The sequence below is a fragment of the Callithrix jacchus genome, chromosome 3 (assembly GCF_049354715.1).
Source record: "Callithrix jacchus isolate 240 chromosome 3, calJac240_pri, whole genome shotgun sequence".
Taxonomy (NCBI): Eukaryota; Metazoa; Chordata; class Mammalia; order Primates; family Cebidae; genus Callithrix; species Callithrix jacchus.
Genome location: NC_133504.1, coordinates 176,451,028 through 176,473,282, shown reverse-complemented (window position 1 = coordinate 176,473,282; position 22,255 = coordinate 176,451,028). Strand labels below are relative to the sequence as shown.

The 22,255-nt window shown below is 41.4% G+C and overlaps 1 pseudogene; it reads right to left on the bottom strand.

Annotated features, from left to right (window-relative positions):
* Nucleotides 1–11,864: 11,864 nt before the first annotated feature.
* LOC144581692 (small ribosomal subunit protein eS7 pseudogene) lies at nt 11,865–20,034 on the bottom strand (annotated as a pseudogene).
* Nucleotides 20,035–22,255: the final 2,221 nt, after the last annotated feature.

Below are 22,255 nucleotides of genomic sequence, written 5' to 3'. Positions count from 1 at the left end.
CAGCATTCCTTGAAGAAGTGTCTGATTCCAGGACTGAAACAAGAAAAGTACAAGATGAGCTGGGAATATTTAGTTCCAAAAAGTAAGAAAATGCTCAAACAATGATGGGGACATGTCAAAGGATACAGGGGCCAGCTTTAATGGGTGTCACCTGGGGAAATTTGAGCATCAAAAACATAATGATAGTAACAGATTAAAGCCATTAAATAAATAGGAAAACACAAGTCCATCTGATAAAAATAGATATGAAACTGGACGAATAGTCCCATAGACAGTTGTTTTTGGATAAACATAGAATAGAAATTGACCCTTCTGCTGTTAAAGCTTGAAACTTGTATTTGTTTTTCCTAGTTCCTACCTCAGGAAAGGACTTTCAGCCCTCTCAAGAAAAAGTACTGAAGAACTGAAACTCACCAGATCACAGCACTTGATGCCTCCTTACCCTGTCCCTAGTTCTTATTTTCTTACACATTGTTATATCTTCCTGGCTATCTAAACTCCTAGTTTTAGTCAACAGGGAGATGGACTTGAGACTGAGCTCCCATCTTCTCAGCTGCAGCACCAATTAAAGTCTTCTTCTTTGGCAATACCTGTCATCTCAGTGATTGGCTTTCTGTGCAGTAAGCAGCAGAATCTAGACTGAACCCCTGGTGTTTTGGTAACAAAGCTCTAGAGAGTTTTGTGATGAATGAGATACTTATACAGATTCAAAGTACCTCTCTATCAAATTCTTATTAAGTATCAAGGAAAATGAATAGTGTTACTGTGGAGAAGCCCTGCAGACAGCACATTAATCAAGTGATCAAAGTGAGCAACGTCAGTTATCAAACAGACCGAAATGCTAGAGTGCAATCACAACATCTCATCACGTTCCTGATATTCCTGCCAAAAAATTGTAACTTGAGACTAATGAGGATGAAATATCAGAAAAATCCCACCTGGGGGATATCATGCCTCAAATCTTCAAAAGTGTAAAGGTCATGAAAGTCAAGTAAAGACTTGAGGACTGTCACAGACTAGAAGAGACTAAGGAGACATGGCAACAAAATATGATGCATGATTCTGAACTAGATCCATTTTCTATAAAGGACATTATTGGAATAATTGTCAAAACGTGTGGGGTCTGTGGATTAAACATAATACATTAATATTGACTTTCTGCCTTTCATTATTATATTGTGGCTATGCAATTATATTCCCTTATTTGTGGGAAATAAACACTGAAGCATTTAGAAGTGATGGAGCATTATTGAAAAGTTTCTGTCAAATATCTCAGCAGGAGTATTCTTTTCACTGTACTTGGGAATATTTCTGTAAGTTTGAAATTTTTTGATATTAAAAATTACTTTAAAAATAATACAGGACAGCCCATTATACATTAAATGTTAAAAGCAGGACATGAAATTGTGCAAACTTGAAGAACTAAACTTTCTTAAAAAGACAATGCACTCCCAAAAAAGTACACCAAAATAGTCATTGACTATAATTGAATTATGTGCAACAGTTTTCTTTAATGTTTTTTCAAATTTTATAGAGAGCATGCATTATTATTAGTGATTATGTCCTTTTTCTTTTACAGAATTTAATGTTATTCTGCCTCTTTCATGTTCTATAATTTTTATGTTATGGCTATAAGTTAATTTGTTTTTATTAACTTTTCTTAAAACTCTGTGCATTTCTTTAATGAGACCTTGTAGCTTTCTTTAAAAATGAAGCTTTTTTTCCATTTTACATTGAAGTGGTTCCTCTTTTCCATTATATCCAAGCTAATTTTCAGATTCTCTTATTAGATATTTTTAATCTTCTTTATCTTTTTCTTTTACATTCATGCTTAATTTACTTAGCTTTGTTTCCACATTATTAATTCTCTCTTCAACTATTTCTAGTCTACCATTTCATGAGTACTTTTTTTTTTAACTTCAATGACTTCATGGTTTTTTATTTCTTGAATTTCTACTTGGTCTTCATCAAATCCACCCTTTTTTCCCCATAATTTTCTCTTCTTACCTAATAATTTCTATTTCTTTTCTTATCTCTTTGAATAATATAAATATACCTATTTGAAACTCTTAGATTATTGTATTACCTACAGTTATTAGGGTCTAAAGTTTCACATTTCTTGCATCTCTGACTCTCACACAGGACTCATTTGCAGTTGTTCACTTGCAAGAGTGATTCATCACATTTCTTTTGTGATGCCATTTTTATTGTGGAGTCTTATATTTCCTAGCTCTAGCTTCCTTCTCAAAACAGTACTTTCTCCCCATATGCACTTGGCCCAGAGGATCACCTGCTGCCTGGATTCCTGCCATGTACTCCTGGAGAGCCCCCTCTGGCCTCTGTCATGACTCCACCACTGAGAACTGTACAGACCACACCTGGGATTCCCATGACCTTTAATCAACATAGCTGAAGCTCCCAGTTGCTCCTCTCTGGATCCTACAGTGAGAATAGAATCTCACAGCCAATTCCTGGCACCAGCTGCTTCTGCCATAAAAGAACATTTATACCTTCTCCTGAACCTCTTTTTGGATGCTGAGTTTTTCCTGCATGCCTGCTTGAGCTTCCTTTCTTGCCTGAAACTACACATAGCAAGGTGGAAGAGCTAGAGTCAAGTGTGGCCCGCTCCCACTCTGCCGATGCCTCTACAGCAGCTCCCACTACCTCTGCTGCATTAGGCACGTGGCTCATGGCTGCAGCCGTCTGGCCATAGTTATCTATCTAAGCAGTGCCCTTCATCCTGTACACCAGACCACCCTCATTTTCCTCTGCTGGCTCCAATTTACTTGAAGTTAAAAACTTCGTGTCAAAGGCACCAGGCTAAGCACTTTATATGTACTTCCCCTCAGTCACTGTTCACAGTTCTAGAAGGTCAGTATTATCATACCCATTTTGCAGATAAGGAAAATAAGACTTAGAGAGGTGAAGCCCTTCAGAGAGGTCACACGGCCCAAAAGTGTGAAAGCTCAGACTCAACCCAGGCCTGTGACTCTAAGTCCTTCACTGCCCTCTTTGCCCACATGGCCTTTTCCTTTGAAACATAAGCCAGGCACATCGCCCACTTTAGAAAATGGGAAGTAAATCTCTAGCTTTCTTCTAAGCTAATCTGCAGAGCGTTTCAGGCACTTCTCAAACTTCTTTCAGCCACCAGGAATATGCAATCTTCATTAAATTAGCAAATGGCCCACAGAATAAAGACTGCATTAAAGTAGATTACGATGGGCCTTCAGCTTTTCCTAATGTTGTTTCACGTGTCCCTCCTGCAGAAGCCAGTGTCAGGGTAAGATGTAGCCAGATTCACTCCCATATTTCCCAGGAAGAGCCACTTAATACAATAAGATCTCAGACCTGTCAGAGAGTTTGAGCACTGTTTCCTGGAAGGGTGATTTTATAAGTTCTATTTACATTAAAATAACCTCCATCTCAACTCTCAAGGCCACTTTCTATTGCAATTAACCAGGGAGGTAGAGACCCATTCCAACAGAAAGAAACCAGAGTGAATTTGGCTGATGCTAAATCTCCTGCTTTTACCCTTTCCCAAAAGGGAGAAAAACAAAATCCACAAAACTGCTTTTTAAATTCTGCCATGGCAAAGTTTGCATATGTGCACTGTCATCTCAGCCTCATGCATATTAACTAAGAATCCTGGAAGACACATCTCAGATTCTCCATGTCCACCATCTTCCTGGCATAAAGATAAACCCACTTAAACTGAGTAGTATTAATTGGATGCTAGAACCATCTCACATATTAAAAACATAAAGCCCCATACTCAAACACTTCTCACTCCTTCTCCTAGGATCCAATTTCCTAGTTTTGCTGCATATTTTATTTACTACTTAGACTTGAATAAAGGCATATATTACTTTTTCAACTCTACCTCTGTCTTTGGCCCATGAGTAAGTTCAGGACAGGTCCATGTGTGACCAGAAGTCACCCATCAATGGCCCCACTCACCGGAGCCAGGCTGAATCTCATGCAGGTTTTCGGATGTGTTAGGCTTTCTCTTGCCTGCGGTCTGCATCTCTGCTATCCCTCTGCCTAAAGCAGGACTTCCTGCCTTTCATCCCCTAATTTTAATAGGCTCGTTGGCTAATGCCTATTCACCATGCAAATTTCAACTCAGAAAGCCTTTCCAGAGCATCCTCTCTATTCCAGGCTAGGTCAATAGTGTTCACATACCACCTGTGCTTCCCCCTCTGCTGACTCCATGAGGACACAGCACGGAAGCCTGCCGCCTCTAGGATGATGGCTCTGGGTTCAACAAATAATAACTTCTCTTCAATCTGATTCTCTGACTGGAAAAGTGACCTTGGATAAAATCATGCTCTGCAGGACAGTTATAAATGGGACTACAAAGGATGAAAAGGAGGTGAGTCCTTCATCCAGGTCTAAGACTACATATGGAGCACTCGCATGTCTTAAGCATGTGCCTATGCTTACCACAGTACTTATTAAATCACCAAACAGCCATAGATACGGTTATGCCCTTTCTAGAAGGGAAAACTGAGGGTCAGAGAGGTTAGGAACCTGTCCCAGATGTCAGCAGTGGATACAGGTTCAGACCCAGGACTGACTCCAAACTCTCACACACTCCTCACATGCTGACTGTCTCTGAGTGAGTATCCATTAGTTCGGAAGTTTCCTACCGCTCTGGTCAACCCAATGACTCTTGTACAGAGTCCCTGACACAGTTCCCCTTTTGGAATGTGTTTGTTATATTTTTTAAGATATTCAATTCTGCTAGAGAAAATCAGAAATACCAAGAAGAATAAATGAAACAAGTATAGAAACAAATAGCTTATCAGACAGAATTAAGCTTATGAGGCAGAATTCATTAGATGGGTTAAGTATATATAAAGTAGCAACATAGGGTGACATGTTAGCATAGATTAAATAGAACGTGTGTGTGCTGAGATTAGAATGAGATGGAAAGACCAAGAAGTATCAAATATTTGAGACTCACCAAATATACATGAGGCACAGGAGTTTCCAAATAGTCATAATATATTCAATACACATGGGGCACTCAATATTTATGAGGTCTGAAATTAGCCATTCATTGCTGACACCCATTCCAGCCCCACAAGTCTTCTGCCAAATGAAATCCAGGGCTGCTGGCAAGGTAAAAGGTGAGTTACAACTGTGGGCCAGGTGCGACCGCCCCTGTGTCTCCCAATACAGCAAGTGCACTGTGTTGGCCCAGGCACTTGTCATCTGCCAAGCTCCTTGTTCAACCCAACTCTGATCTTGTAACCTAACCATCAGCAGGGAAGGCTGATGTAGCGAAGAGAGGTGAGGCTCTGCACTGCCCACTGCACTTTCCCTCTCTGAGCCCACAAGGCAGTTTGTGGCCCTTCTCTTCCTGCTACCAATGAATTGGAGTTAGCATCTAAAATGACACCCATTTGCCATCCTAAAATCTAAATTGTTGGTGCCCTCCTCTGGCTATAAATCATAATCATTGGAGAGCTTTTACAAAGTACAGGTGTCTGAACTCTACCCATATGGATTCTGATTTCATCATTCTGTGATGAGAATGAGGCATCGATAACTTTTAAAAACTCTCCAGGTGATTACAGTGAGTAGGCAGGATTGAAAGCCACTGGATGAGATGATCACTATAGGGGCCTAATATTCAGTTACTCTGTGACCAGCTATTGGCATGAAGATGGCAGAAATGATTGGGCCGGTTGAGCCAAGCTCTGGTGGCAAGAACATCAGACCGAGTTCTGCATAATCCAGTGTTCAGGAAGCATGGCCATTCTTCCCTGTTTGCATCCTCTCCTAAGTCCATTAAACAGCCACTCCACTCTTCTGGCTTCCAACTGTGTGTTTTAAATTAATATGCTGAACTATGTGAATCAAGCATCTTAACTTGGTCCTTGAGTCTTTCTATTATGTGAGCTTTATGATAGCTAGTCTTGGAGTTAGCACTGTATGAAGATAATTTCCCATGGGATACCTTTGAGCAATTCTTTGCCCCTCAGAGGATGACCTTGACACCAGATTTACGAAAGCAAGCAACAGATTTGGAGTCAAGCCTCCTGTATTTCAGAATTATCTCAGCTACTAACCTCTTCAAGCTTTCATTGGCTCTAGATCTGTCAAATGAGAATGCTAATCCTTCACTCACAGGATTATTGTTAAGGCTAAATAATGACAGAGGTAAAAGTATTTTGCAAAACCTTTGTCACTTGTATGGCTTTTTTCGTGACATACAGACATCATATTTTTCTTTATTTATATCTCAGCATTGAAAAAAATCTTAATTCCAGTCTTTCAGTGGCAGGCTTACTGACTTGGAAAAACGAGAGTCCCAAGGATTTAGCAGGATTGGGGATGTGTCACAGGTCTTCATTCCCTCAGGAAGGCCACAGAGATGCTGCTCATAGCATTGGCACCATCAGGAAAAATGCCCACTCAGATCAAGTTACAGACCATTTCCATCTCTGGAAAGTTCTCTGGAGAGACACCCAGTCCCAGCCAACACTCCACACACCCAGATAACCCTATGCTGACTTGGATCACCACACATTGGTTTGGCCTCTTCTTAAATTCAACATTAGTGGGACTAGAAAGGATCCTATTCTTTTCTCCAGACTTTTTGCTCATGGCTCAGCCAGGCGGGGCTCAGAAGCTGCAGCAGAGCTGAGCTGCAGTGGTGGAGAGACAACTGCTTGAACCCCAGCTGTGATCAATTATTGATTGCAAGGGTGATGTGTGGACACGAATCCCAGTGCCCTTCATCAGGCCGGGCAGCCTCAGGCAGTGCGCCCAGTGCAGCCTGTTAATAATTTTAACACATTTCACGTGCACGGTTTGTTTCACCTCTCAAATAAATTAATTATGGAGACTTTAAAGGATTTTCAGAGAGAATCTCATTACTAACTGCACATTCTGCCCTCCCAATCAATAGTCTTTTCATTTTTACATAGCAAGTGGAAGAGAAAAAGGGGCTTAGAAAAAAAAAGCTTCGGCCGGGCGCGGTGGCTCAAGCCTGTAATCCCAGCACTTTGGGAGGCCGAGGCGGGTGGATCACGAGGTCAAGAGATCGAGACCATCCTGGTCAACACGGTGAAACCCCGTCTCTACTAAAAATTACAAAAAATTAGCTGGGCATGGTGGCGCGTGCCTGTAATCCCAGCTACTCAGGAGGCTGAGGCAGGAGAATGGCCTGAACCCAGGAGGTGGAGGTTGCGGTGAGCCGAGATTGCGCCATTGCACTCCAGCCTGGGTAACAAGAGCGAAACTCCGTCTCAAAAAAAAAAAAAAAAAAAAAAAAAAAAGAAAAAAAAAGCTTCTTCCATTTCATCATCTCCAGCCTTGGCATTTAATAAATGCTCTGAAACATGCTCGAATTCTCAGTTCCCTCTGTGTGAGGCTGGGCAAATTAATTAACCTCTCTGAGCATCACCTTTAGAATACCACCACCTTGAATGTCCATCACCCTTATTGTCCACATGAGAAACTCCTATTCATTCTACAAAACCCTACTGCATGCATAAAGGGCAGAAGTTTGACACAGTGATGATATCACACTTTAGAGTCAGACAGTCCTCCTAGATTCAAATGTTGCTTCAATTTACTAGCTAAGGTGACAATGGGCAAGTTACTTAAGCCTCAGTCTCCTCACCTACAAAATGGTATCAATACACATGAGTCACAGGTAGTTATGAGGAATAAGTGATAGAATGTGTGGAAAGCCACTTCGCACAGGCGGGGCTGGACATCTAATATGTGCTCAATACCTATTGGTTGTTATTATTCATTTATTTATTCCACGACTATGTCAGACAGACACCATGCTTAGGTACAAGCCTTCCATGACCCATTACCCCAATCCAAACCACCTCTCTTGACTGCATTCCTTCTCTGCTTTGTGCTCCTTCTAGTAACATTTGGGTCACATTCTGTTTTCTATTTAGTTGAGCGAGCTTTCTCCCTCTGTAAATGCTGAGCTTGGAGAGGGCAGGTACCAGCCTCACTTAGTTTTGCATCCACAGAGCTTAGCAGGGTGTGTGGCCCACAGCAGACACTCATGTTGGTTGAACAGTTGGCATTTAAGACCTCGTAATACAGGCTGGTGCACGGTGCTACAGGAGCATGGGAAAAAAGAGCCCAGTGTATAGCTGGGAGGCAGGCAAAAGTGCTAGAGAAGGTGTCATCTAAGCCAAATCTTGACGGATGAGTTGGAATTAGCCAAGATACGGAAGGGGAATTGCACAACTGGAGAGGTCCCTGAAAAAATATTGCCACACGTCCTGAGTCCCAGCTCTCAGTGCCTGGGAGAGCAAAGCTGCAGAAGAGGCTTCTAACGTGCAGGGGCCTGTAGTCACAGCACCCAGGGTGCCCCTGGCAGCAGACACTCCATGAGCCTTCAGACTAGAGATGGAGGTGGAAGCCAGATCTTAGGGAATCTTGGTGTGTGCTAAGGAGAAATGAGGTTGCAGATGTTCCTCAACTTATGGGATTACATCTCAATAAACTCCTCACTAAGTGAAAACACCCAACATGCAGATGTTCCTCAACTTATGGGATTACATCTCAATGAACTCATCACAAAGTGAAAACACCCAACATGCAGATGTTCCTCAACTTACAATGGGATTACATCTCAATAACTCCTCACTAAGTGAAAACACCCAACATGCAGATGTTCCTCAACTTACAGTGGGATTACATCTCAATAACTCCTCACTAAGTGAAAACACCCAACATGCAGATGTTCCTCAACTTATGGGATTACATCTCAATAAACTCCTCACTAAGTGAAAACACCCAACATGACAGCCTAGCCTAGCCTACCTGGAACATGCTTAGAACACTTACGGTAGCCTACAACTGGGCAAAATCATGAAACGCAAAGCCTATTTTTATAACAAACGGTTAAATATCTCATATAATTGACTGAATACTACCCTGAAAGTGAAAAACAGAATGATTGCATGGGTACTCCAAGTATGATTTCTACTGAATGCACATTAGTTTCTCACCATTATTCACATTCAATTGAATATCCGTTACACTCCTGTGAGGTAACAGACACTAAGTTATGCACCAAATTACATCAAAAAATAAGTTGTAGAATGCCCCCCAAGTCAAGAAACTACAGTATCTTGTAACCCTCACAAGAACCCTACAAAGTTGACAGAGATATCCCCACTTCACTAATGATTTTTTTACTATATTTTACTATAATCCTCATTGTACAAACAATTCCAAGCACAATTTTGCTTTGTAGGTTTTATCATTTAGTGGTGGAGCTTAGATAGCAAACTAGGTATTCCTACTTTTAAACATACAAGACACCCACTCAAAAAGTAAAAGTAGTAACAACATAATCCAGAACTGAACTGAACAGAGATTTAGCTATTTCTACAGAAAGGTTTTTACCAATTCTTTTAAAAAGAAACAAAAGCCCACTATATCATATCTCTTGCACAAAAGTGTGCTTACACTAGCTGTATCCAGTTATTATTCCAAAGTGTGAGTATAGCCATTCTCCACTGAACTATTTTATAGTCACCAGAGGACACCTTACATGTTACAATAGACAAAAATAATATTTTAGTAGCCACAATATAGAGTAGCATTAAGAGCACAGACTAAAGCTAGGTTGCCTGGGTCCCAGTCATGTGCTGCTTCTCAGATGAGTGACCTTGTACAAGTTATTTATCTTGTTTATGCCTCAGTTTTCTCTTCTGTAAAGTGGAGATGATGATGATTGTATCTCTCTAATAATCTGTTGAGTATTATATGAGTTGATGTGCATAGAGCATTCAGAACAATATGTTGCATATAGTCGGCACTATATGAGCATTAGCCAAAATTATTCTTATACCTAGATAATTTTTAGATCTCGATTGGGGTCCTGCCAGCATTACAGTCAAGATCCCAGTGGCCAGGAGTAATTGAATCAATCAATAAACGAATGAATGGATGTTGCTTTCACAAGGGGCATTTCTGGGAAGGGAGCAGCGCATTGTCTTTGCACTAATTGGACAATACTCTGACCACCCAGACATGCACATCAGCAAGTGAGTTCCTTGAACCATGAGATCTAAAAACAACTCGGAAATCGTTTTATCACCTACATAAAATCCAGTTCCAATTTTAAAATATCCTGTTCCTAAGAGCTTGACTCTAAGTTGACTTAACTCTGAATTAGTATTTGAAACATTATTTTCTATAGTGCCTCCAAAGAATGAAGTGTCTTCAGAAGAATAACTTTCAATTAATACTGAACAAGTAAAAGGGAACTAGCTAAGATCAACACCCATCTTTTCCCTTACTTTATAATTAATGGCATAACTGCTTTGCTTTGGCAACTACAACTTACTATGAAAGAAAAACAAGCTTCAGGGTTGGGGACTGGGAGGAGTGTGTGAAATATACAGTTCTATTTACATATTCAGTATTCTAGTCTCTTCTCATTTTTCCTGAGGCTTTGTTTGGAAGCTTCTGCCTTTGCTCCATTTTCACCCAATTTGCTGAGAACAATGATTTTAGTCTTCTGAATTTGTTTTGCAGGGAACTGAGACGTGAGCATGTTACAGCCTTTAGAAATATTTTAAAAAGAACCATCTCTCAGCTGCTATCAGGGGATTAAGGGAAGCTGGGAGGCTGCTCTGTTTGGAGCTACATGGAGGAGCTGTCGAACCAAGGGGCCAGGGGAAGGAATATTATAACTTTAAGGAATCAGGGAGAATGGAAAATGAAATTCACTATTGGAGCATCACGGGTAGCTCAGAAAACCCCAGTTCTGATCCAGTACTTGGGTAGCAGAAGACACAGTTGGTCTTGCCTGCCTGGCATCCATTCCACTGTCTTTCCTTCCCTTTGCACAGTTCCTTTTCCCTCACTCAGCTTGGAGATATCCAGTGTGATGGATCACTCTCATCCCTAGAATGACCATATAATTTCTCTTCAAAATTATGGCATTGTGAGAATCGAAGTTTTTAAAATTGTAATTATGTCATTTTTGAACTGTATATTTAGTGACCAATAAATTGATTTCATTAAATGTGTGGGCTTATGAAATAGTCCTACTGAAGAACTGTTTTCAAAAATACATTTTTTCCAAAAAATAAAACATATGCACAACCATTAGAGAAAAATATGAGGTGGGGAAGAGGGACATCTAATTTTGTTTATATTCATTTCCTGAACATCAAAAATAACAAGCAAAACAATTATTCTTTGTATATCATTAGATACTTCAATCAATCTCTCTCTCTCTCTCTCTCTCTCTCTCTCTCTCTCTCTCTCTCTCTCTTTTTTTTTTTTTTTCTTGATACAGGATCTCACTCTGTTACCCAGGCTGGAGTGCAGGGGTCTGATCATGGCTCACTGCAGCCTCAATCTCTCAGGCTCAAGCAATCCTCCCACCTCAGCCTCCTGAATAGTTGAGACTACAGGTGTATGCCAACACACCCGGCTAACTTTGTGTGTGTGTGTGTGTGTGTGTGTACGTAGAGATGGGATCTCACTATGTTTCCCAGGCTGGTCTAGAACTCCTCAGCTCAAGCGATCCTCCCATCTCAGACTCCCAAAGTGCTGGGATTACAGGTGTGAGCCGCCATGCCCCGCCCAATCAATTTCTTAACTCTATCCGTCTCTAGTATAAATGTCAAGGGTATTTTCTGAAGAATTCATGACTTGATCATTTTTAATGTTTTCATAAAACTGCACGTGCTATGACACTGTTGAAAGCTTCAACTCACTCTCTTGTCTGTAGATTCAAACATTTTCCATATCTGATTGTTTGTAGGCAGTAAGGAAAAAAGCATGCCAGGTTGAAATGGGTTTTTTCCTTTGGTTTTTTGTTTGTTTACTGTGGATATACTTTGGTCTTTTTTTGTTTACAAATGAAACTCTTGAAATTCAAAATTAACATCCTTGCCAGTGAGCTTCTTATAGACACCAGAAAAGGGCTTAACCCTGTGTTCCCTGTTGTTCTGCTGTGCTTTGTCTGAATGAACCTTCATGAGCTGGCTGCCACCCCATTTCATGCAGAGTCTCTTGCACATAATTTCACTTGGGAAAACCAAGTCCTCAAGGATGGCAGCATGCATGGCTGTCAGAGTACGGCTCCTGGGTGCTTTTGCTTATTTTTTGTATGGCTTTTTTGAGTTGCCTTAGGCAGAATCTCCTCTGGACAATAAAAACATTCTTCCCCACTGAACTTGTTCTCCAATTCAAGTGCTAGCTGAATGTGGATTTTCTGGAAAGATTCCGTTGAGGAACAGGAACAAAGATGGTGACAGCTTTCTGACCACCACCAACTTCAATTTCCTTGGCTGCCACAATATTCAGCTCCCCGAGCTGAGCCTAAGGTTCAAGTTCATCTCCAGGCTCAGACGTGGAGCTACACTCAAACATATTCAGTTTCTTGCAGCTGGGCCTCACGATCTTGGCGCTTGACCTGAACATGGCCTCCTTACTGAGCACCGGCTTAGGAAGAGGCCCAAGTCTTACAAAAGCTTCTCCAGTTCCAGCAGCCTGAAGAGATCTCTTTAAATCCAACATCAGCTTAATGACAAAAATTTTGCTGTTTTGTAACTGAAACTGCATTTGTTTAAAAATTCTATAAAATTTGACAGGAAAGCTCGATTTTGAGTCATAGAATATCACAGCTTATTTGCATGCATTTCTGAATTATGTGTACCATACAACCAATTCCATGTACGGTTTTCCTTAATAGGTTTCAAATTTCCTTTTAAAAAGTTGTTTTACATTGACATCATGTTGTTCCAAGAAATGTATATGTGTTATTGCCTTAAATAATTTTATCTTCAGAGTTGACCTTTTTAACTTAACCTACAACATCCATAATAATGTCAGATGTTTCACCATGAATAGAACAAATTTCCAAATTTAGGGTTTTTTTTAATAATTGGGTGAAAAATGCAAGTCCTTATAAATATAAACTAATTCTATAAGTTAGCTTTTCTATTTGAAGCATCTCAGAACATGAATATAAAGCTGGCACCCATTTAACTGTCTGTAATTTTTTTTGGTGGAGTCAACACACTAACAGCTATCATATTACTTTTTGTATTGCACAAGAAAACGGTATGAAAAATGAGCAAATTTAATTTAGAAGAGGAGTAACTTGCTCTAAAAGAAGAGTCATGCTTCACAGATGGATAGGCAAAAGCACCTATGGCCACGCACACATTAATTTATCATTGTTAGCTATAATCTTAAAATAACTACCAACATTGGAAGTAGAAGTAGACCCTGATGCTCCCATAGACGTGTGCCTTCTGGTTTTCAAGTGGTCAATGATAATATTATGCCTTCTCCCATACCCATGATAAAAGTCAATAACTATCTTGTACAAGTTAATCTTTATCATCAACTTTCTTCCTTTTCTTTTCTTTTTTTTTTTTTTAAGAATGAGTCTCCCTCTGTTTCCTAGGCTGGAGTCCAGTGGCACAATCTTGGCTCACTACAACCTCCACCTCCTGGCTTCAAGCAATTCCTGTGCCTCAGCCTCCTGAGTAGCTGGGATTACAGGCATGCACCACCACACCCAGCTAAGTTTTATATTTTTAGTAGAGACAGGGTTTCACCATGTTGGCCAGGCTGATCTTGAACTCCTGACTTCAAGTGATCCAACCACCTTGGCCTCCCAAAATACTGGGATTACTGGCATGAGCCACTGCACCCAGCCTATCATCAACTTTCTTGAGAAATTAACATTCATTCCCTAGTTTTTCAACAAACAAGTGCATTTTTTAACTCATTAATGTTAAAATAATATTAAAAATCATTGCAAAATACAAAAATATTACTAAACAATGAAATAAATAGTTGAAGATTTCACCACACAATAATTGACAAAACTACTATGGCAAGAACATTCAGATTATTTTCTATTATAACGTGAGATAATTGGAGGAAACGAATGCACAGCATAGAGACTAGAATGTGTACATTACGGTGTGGGCTCATTTCCTCCACATGCCTCACATGCACCTGACTTCTAGTTCCCATTGTTCCAAGTGATCCTGTCAGCTGGAGACCTGGCAGTCCCAGGTGTCACATAGCACAAGCGACGGCCCTCTTTCTGGTACCATGGCCAGCCCAGGCAGCAGCAGCAAATACTTACCCCACTACCACCCAAGGTCAAAACAATTTGCAAGCCCAAGCTGCTCTTCCCTAAGCATTTAGCTTACTGCCCTTAAGGACAGGTATTCGTTATTTCATGCCAGGGTCCAGACAAGAGAGTCATCATGGCTGGATCACTTTTAGATTTAACTGTGAACTAAACCCAAGTCTCTTCACTACATATGTTTCTCTCATATGACTAGAGGAATCTATGGCAAAGGGTGGAAATACAAAGTAGAGGTCTACCAAACCCATTTCCATGTATTTTTAATATCACTATTAATAACATTCTATTAAAAATAAAGAAATCAGGGTAAATGTTAAACCACCCAAGAAAGACAACAGGCACAAACTTAGACCCTCTCCTACAAACCAAAGCACGTGGTTCTGAGACAGACAGCACCTCCTAACTGGCCTATCGGAGTTCTGCAGCCTCCTGGACACATTGACTGGTTCCAAGTTGAACACATGGCTCTTGTTGAACCAATGAGAATCAGCTCTAGATCTTTTGCTAGGAACTTTTTTTTTTAAACAAAGCCTTGCTCAGTCACCCAGGCTAGAGTGCAATGGCTCAGTCTCAGCTCACTGCAACCTCCACCTCCCAAGTTTATGCAATTGTCCCACCTCAGCCTCCTGAGTAGCTGGGATTACAGGCACTCACCATCATGCCCAGTAGAGACGGGATTTCACCATGTTGGCAAGACTGGTCTCGAACTCCTGACCTCAGATGATCCGCCCACCTTGGCCTCCCAAAGTGCTGACATTACAGGCGTGAGCCACCACATCTGGCCTGGAATCTTTTTTTAAGAAGCTACTTCCTTTCCATTCAGATTTCTAAGTTGGACAGTTGGAAGTCATCTTGTCACCAAGTAGGAATAGCCTGCCTGAGAATCAGACCAACAAGGAGAAAGGCAGAGCCAGCTGGTTCCTGATGACATCAACTGAGCCCTAGGATCCAGCTGTGCCCAAAGTGGGTAAGACTTGTTCTCTGCTTCCCTGGAGCTTATGATATACTTAGGAAAGCAAATCCAAAAAGAAAGCCATTCAGAATTTGAAAAAGTCAATAATTGTTCACTAAAAGTCATTGGCAATTTTATAACAAAAATAATAGCATAAGCAGCATATTTAACAGCATGGAAGGTCTGGGCTATGATAATGAGAAAAGACTGCGTGGAGGAGGAGGAACTTAACTAGACTTTGAAGAATGAGAAACAAGATAAAGAAGAGGAGAGAGCATCCTAAGCAGGAAACAGCCTAAGCAAGGCCCAAGACAGGAATGAAAATGCATTTGTTAAGCCATCTTACGATGTACACAGTGCTTTTCATAGCGCAGCCACAACTCCTGGCCCATTTTAAATTCTTGAACAATTGAAAAGAACAAAGAGATGATCTGCTGGTCAACATATCTCAGATATTTATCTAGCAGGGATGGCTTAACATACAGAAGTCAATCAATTTAATACATCACATAAACAGAATTAAAAACAAAACCATGTGATCATCTAAATAGATGCAGAGAAAGCATTTGAAATCCAGCATCCCTTTATGATAAAAACTCTCAACACACCAGGCATAGAAGGAACCAACCTCAAGATAATAAAAGTCACATATAACAAATCCACAGCCAACATCATCCTAAATGGGGAAAAGTTGAAAGCATTCCCCCTGAGAACAGGAACAAAACAAGGATTTCCACTTTCACCACTCCTGTTCAACATAGTTCTGGAAGTTCTAGCCAGAATAATTAGGCAAGAGAAAAATAAAGGGCATCCAAATTGGAAAGGAGGAAGTCAAACTATCACTGTTTGCAGATGATATTATTGTATATCTAGAAAATCCTAGAGTCCCCCAAAGAATCTTAGATTTGATGAATGAACTCAGTAAAGGCTTAGGTTACAAAATCAATGTACATAAATCAGTAGCACTGCTATCTACCACCAACAACCAAGCTGAGAATCAAATCAAGAGCTCAATCCCTTTTTACAACAGCTGAAAAATAAAATTAAAAAGTAAAGTAAAATACCTATGTATATACTTAACCAAGGAGATGAAAGACCTCTGCAAGAAAAACTGCAAAACACTGCTGAAAGAAATCACAGATGACACAAACAAAAAGAAATGCGTCCCATGCTCATAGATTGGAAGAATCAATGTTATAAAAATGACCATACTACCCAAAGCAATCTACAGATTCAATGCAGTTCCCATCAAAATACCAACAGCATTTTTCAGAGAATTAGAAAAAACAATCCTAAAATTTATATGGAATCAAAAAAGAGCCCAAATGTGTTGTAATCACCAAGGCAATATTAAGCAAAAAGAACAAATCTGGAGGCATCACATTACCAAATTTCAAATTATACTACAAAACTGTAGTTATCAAAATAGCATGGTACTGGCATAATAGTAAGCACATAGGCTAATGGAACAGAATAAAGAACCCAGCTACAAAGCCAAATATGTCCAGCCAACTGATCTTTGACAATGCATACAAAAAATAGATTGGGGAATGGACACCTTTAATATATGGTGCTGGAAAAACTGGCAAGCCACATGTAGAAGAATTAAACTGGATCCCTATCTCTCACCTTACATTAAAAAATCAACTCAAGATGGATCAGACTAAAATGTAAGACCTGAAACTATAAAAATTCTAGAAGACGACATTGAAAAAAACTCTTCTAGACATTAGGCTAGGCAAGGAATTCATTACTTAGACCCCCAAAAGGAAATGCAACAAAACCAAAAATATATAAAGGGGACCTAATTAACCAAAAGCATCTGACAGTGAAAGAAATAATCAGCAGAGTAAACAGACAGCCCACAGAGAAAATATTTGCAAACCACACAACTAACCAAGGACTAGTTTTCAGAATCTGCAAGAAACTCAAATAAATCAGCAAGAAAAAAAAAATTCCATTTAAAAGTGGGCAGAGGGCATGAATAGGCAGTTCTCAAAAGAAGACATACAAATGCTCAACAAACATATGAAAAAAATGTTCAGCATCTCTAATCATCAGGGAAATGCAAATTAAAACCACAATGAGATACCACCCTACTCCTGCAAGAATGGCCATTATTAAAAAGTCAGAAAACAATAGAACAGATGTTGGAGTGGATGCAGGAAAAAGGGAAGGCTTATATACTGCCTGTGGGAATGGAAATTAGTTCAACCTCTACGGAAAGCAGTATGGAGATTCCTCAAAGAGCAAAAAAGTAGATCTACCATTTGATCCAGCAATCTCACTACTGGGGATCTACCCAGAGGAAAAGAAGTCATTATATGAAAAAGACATTTGCACACACATGTTTATAGCAGCACAATTCACAATTACACAGGTATAGAACCAACCCAAGCTGTCATCAACCATTAAATGGATAAAGAAAATGTGGTATAGACACACCATGGAATACTACTCAGCCAGTAAAAGGAATGAAATCATGTCTTTTGCAGCAACTTTGATGGCTCTAGACGACATCATTCTAAGTGAAATAACACAGGAGTAGAAAATCAAAGCCTGCGTGTTCTCATTTATAAGTGGAAGCTAAGCTATGAGTGTGAAAAGGCATACAAAGTGATGTTAGGGACTCGGAAGAGGGAAGGTGGGAGGGGGGCTAGGAATAAAAAACTATGCATTAGGTACAATGTACACTACTCAGGTGAAAAGTGCACTAAAATCTCAGAATTCACCGCTATATGATTCATCCATGTAACCAAAAAGCTTGTACCCCAAAAGCTATTGAAATATAAATAAATGAGGTAATGAGGAGAAATAAACTAAATAAAACATTCAAAACTTTGAATCGTGTGGTGTGTGTGTGTGTGTCACCTAGTGAGCCCAAGTAACTCTCTTGGATGCCATGCAAAAAAAACAAAGAAGAAGAAAAGATCTCTGGCATTTTTTTTCTTCTCACTCTGTCACCCAGGCTGAAGTGCATCAGCAGCATGTCGGCACACGGAAACCTCCGTCTCCTGGGTTCAAGCAATTCTCCTGCCTCAGCCTCCCAAGTAGCTAGTATTACAGATGCCCACCACCACGCCCGGCTAACTTTTATATTTTTAGTAGAGATGGGGTTTCACCATGTTGGCCAGGCTGGTCTCAAACTCCTGACCTCAGGTGATCCGCGTGCCTTGGCCTCCCAAAGTGCTGGGATTACAGGCATGAGCCACTGTTCCCTGCCTATCTTTGGTTTTTAAGACACTTAAAGGCGCAGGTGAGTGTCTGAGACACAAAGCATGGAGGCTGCACTTGCTTTCTAGTAACTCACTTATGTGGTAACTAACCCGCCTCTGCAAGAAGGACATTAATACATTCATGAGGGCTCCACCCTCATGACCCAATCACTTCTTATTAGGCCCCACCTCCCAATACTGTTGCATTTGGGGATTAAGTTTCCAACACACGAACTTTTGGGGGACACAGTCAAACCATAGCAGTGTGATTCTGGCTTTAACTGCAGTTTCCCTCGTTAGAGAACTACCGGATCTTTAGGGAAAGAAATGTTCCAGTCCTGATCCAATTGTGTGTGTTCCTTTGAAGTCCCCTGTTTACTGACATATTAGGCTACCTTGCACCATGTTTCACTGACAAATTGAGGGGAGTTCTCTGTTTCTCTGCCACTGCTCAAAGGCTCCATCATCTACATTTCTAAGTAGTAGTTTCTATTACCCCTCATTTGATACCTCATAGATCTGGGCATTGGTGGAACTTATGGAGGCTCATATTTCTCCAATTATATCCTGTAAAATTTCCTGCTGCTGCAGCCTCTTTCTCTCAGCTGTGAGGTCAAAGACTACATCAACAATGGGTTAGTAAAAAGCGAACAATTTCCAAACTGTTCTTGAAAGTTTCCCAACATTCTGAAAGGGAAAAGAACAAAATCTATTATTACTTACTGGGTTGTGCTATCAAATGTCCCCCCACCATCTGCCAAGGTCAGGGTTTTGTTTTCTAACAATATATTATTAGAAATAAATTGTTATATTTCTCCTTCTCACTGAAGGAGAGCCCTCAGTGGCCAGGGCTCTCCTTCAACCACCCCAACCAAACTCTGAGCTTTTCCACTGATCAATGGCCCACTTATTAGGATGATAGTAATCAATAGTAAATGCCACTTAAATTATATAAACAGTAAATGCCATGGAAATCCACAAAAGAGAACTCTCACTTCCTGGGTAGACTTCCATTCATTTGTTCGCTTATCTATTCAATGAATATTTATTGATAACCTACACACCAGGCACTGAGCTGGGCACTGACATGGCCTCTGCCACTGTGGAGCTTTCAGAGACAGAGAAAATAGTCACACAGATATGGAGATAATTACAAAGTGTGGTAAGTGCAACGCAAAAAAGGGTGCAGAGAGCTATGACAAAAAAATAGCATGGGAGTGACATTTAATTTGGATTTGAAGAGAAAGTAAGATTTAATTGGGTTATAGGCAACAAACAAGATTTATTATGATCAGAGTCTGAACAACAAAGAAAATGATTGAGCGTTGAGGCCTCTCAAGAGAGTCTCAAATAATTAAAGACAATTATGATTATTTCTAGGTCCCAGCAGATGATGACCCCGAACAGGTCAGGGGACTATGGTGTCCCAAGATGAGCCCCTCTCAGAATCTTGGACCATCTCTGTCTTCTGACACAGGTTTGACACTCACCTCCTGCTCAGACTCACTCCCACCAGTGGAGTACCCCAAACTGTGAATGTTGGCAAATCTTTGTTTTAGTGATGAAACAGGGAAAGTTCCCTCATCCCCCTGCAGGGCGTGTGATGGGAGAGTGGCTGGATTCTTTGGTGCCCCACTGCTCAAACCCCTAGAGGGAGCATGTAGACAGGCCAGTTGTGGGGCTCTGACCCCACAGCAGCGCCTAGGGGTGAATGTTGACAGTTCCTGAGGCCTAATGGGCATGTGTTCCAGGGTGGTCTTTTAGTTTAGCCATCTGTGAGCGGCTTGTATTAGTCAGTTTAGACACCCTGCCTTAGCGCAAGGACAGAGGGCTTTCTCTATCCCAGGATTTCTTGCCTTGGTGTATTGGAAGAACGAGAGGACACCTGGGCTTGGAAAATGAGTGCAAGGTTTTATTGAGTGGCAGTAGTTCTCAGCAGATGGGGGAGCCAGAGGGTGATGGAGTGGGAAAGTGGTTTATTTTTTTTTCTGGAGTCGGGCCCCTCAGTGGCCAGGGCTCTCCTTCAACCACCCCAACCAAACTCTGAGCTTTTCCACTGATCAATGGCTACCTGGTGTGCTCTTCCTCAGGCAGGCTCCCCTCGACACCCGCTCAACGCCAAGCCACTTGTGTGTTCCTTCACTGGTATGTACCTCTTGACTTCCAGCCAGATGATGTGTCTCTGCCTGCAAGGGTCTCTGGGATTTTGTTGTTGTTGTTGTTGTTTCCCTGAGACGGAGTCTCACTCTGTCGCCCAAACTGGAGGGGGGTGGCACGATCTCAGCTCTCTGCAATGTCCACCTCCCGAGTTCAAGCAATTCTCTGCCTCCATCTCCCAAGTAGCTGGGATTACAAGCTCCCACCACCATTCCCTGGCTAATTTTTGTCTTTGCCAGGCTGGTCTTGAACTCCTGACCTCATGATCCACCCACCTCAGCCTCCCAAAGTGCTCAGATTACAGTCGTAAGCCACTTCTCCCAGGGGCCTTCGGCGGGGGTCGGGGTGGGGGGAGGTTGTTATAGGCAGAGGAGGGGGTGTGGCAAACCAGGGTGGTCTTGGGAAATGCAAAATTTGGGCAGGAAAACAGAAATGCCTGTCCTCACCTAGGTCTGTGAGCACAGGCCCAGGAATGCAGACCTAGCCAGGACCACGCCCTTCCCTTCCCAGCACTTCCCTGCCCTGCCCTGCTTCTGTATCAGTGACAGTCTTTGGGTACACAAGTGGTTCCATCCAGAGTCCTTGTGCTCCAGCACAGGAGCGAGTAATAATAAGAGAAGTCTTGAAGAGAGCCTCATTTGGTTAGTCACTAAGCCCAGCTGGTCAATTACTAAGTAGTGAGCCCAGCGCTGTTTAACTTGTTGTTGAATACATAGGAAAGGATTGGTCAAGGCTGCCATTTTCACCTCCCAGGACCAGCAGAGGGTCAAACAGGAAGCGGGCAATGAGCATCAGATCTTAAATCTAAAATTTCCTCTCAGTAACCCTACCTTCAATTAAACCAAATACACAGTGTTTCTTGATGGCAGGATTTCTCCATGTCTTTTAATGCCTTTGTTTATTGTGAATTTCTAGGAAAGGAGTGTTTTATAAAGTGTTTTCTAATCTTTTATGACCACTGTGACAGGTTGTAAAACTGTTTGCCATGCTTCCAGTGTCTCTTGCTAAAAGAAGAATATACGTCTCTACACTGATGAACTCAAGTGAAATGGGCAGAAGTGATACGTATCACTTACTGTGGTCATGCCTTGGCAAAGCTTTAAGAGCCAGCTCACGGCTCGTCTTGTGTCTTTCCTCTGCCGTGGCAGTCATCAGCATTCCAGAAGCAACCTAGTCCACATACAGAGTCCTGGAGTGAAGATGACTTAGAACAAACTTGCAGTCGTTGCACCATGGCAAGTTGTATGTAGGAGATTGGTCAGAGCGGTGGGAGAAACTATAGGGAAAGGAGCAGGCCTTCTGAAAGGTCAGAGGCTCTGCAAAGCCCTGGGGGAGAACAGCTGAGCAGCTGAAGGCAGCTGTTCTATAACCCTGAGGCAGAGGGCAAGGAGTAGGTACAAGGGAGTGTAGACAAATTTATCTTACACAGGCTTGCTGATCCTCTGAGCTGGATGTTCCCTGAAAGGGAACAATAAATGTTAATTACCCACAGACTCTGTTTGCTCCAGGCTTTCGCATTATGCTTGCACTGAATAAAGGCAAGCAGCTCCAGCTTCTCAGGGCTGCTGCACTTTGGTCACTAGACTCAGGGGGTCCCCTAGCTCCTCTTACACAGGATACCTGTGTCCGAGTACTCATTTCATCCATCAGTCAGCCATGGTCTGTGGGACAGACCCAGCAATACACAAGAAATAGGTCCTTCTAGTTTAAGCTGCTGAAGTTCTGTAGTCATTTGTCATTACAGCATAACTAACCTGGCAGTTCTCAAAGTGCAGTGTTCAAACTCCTGTGGGTCCTCAGACTCTG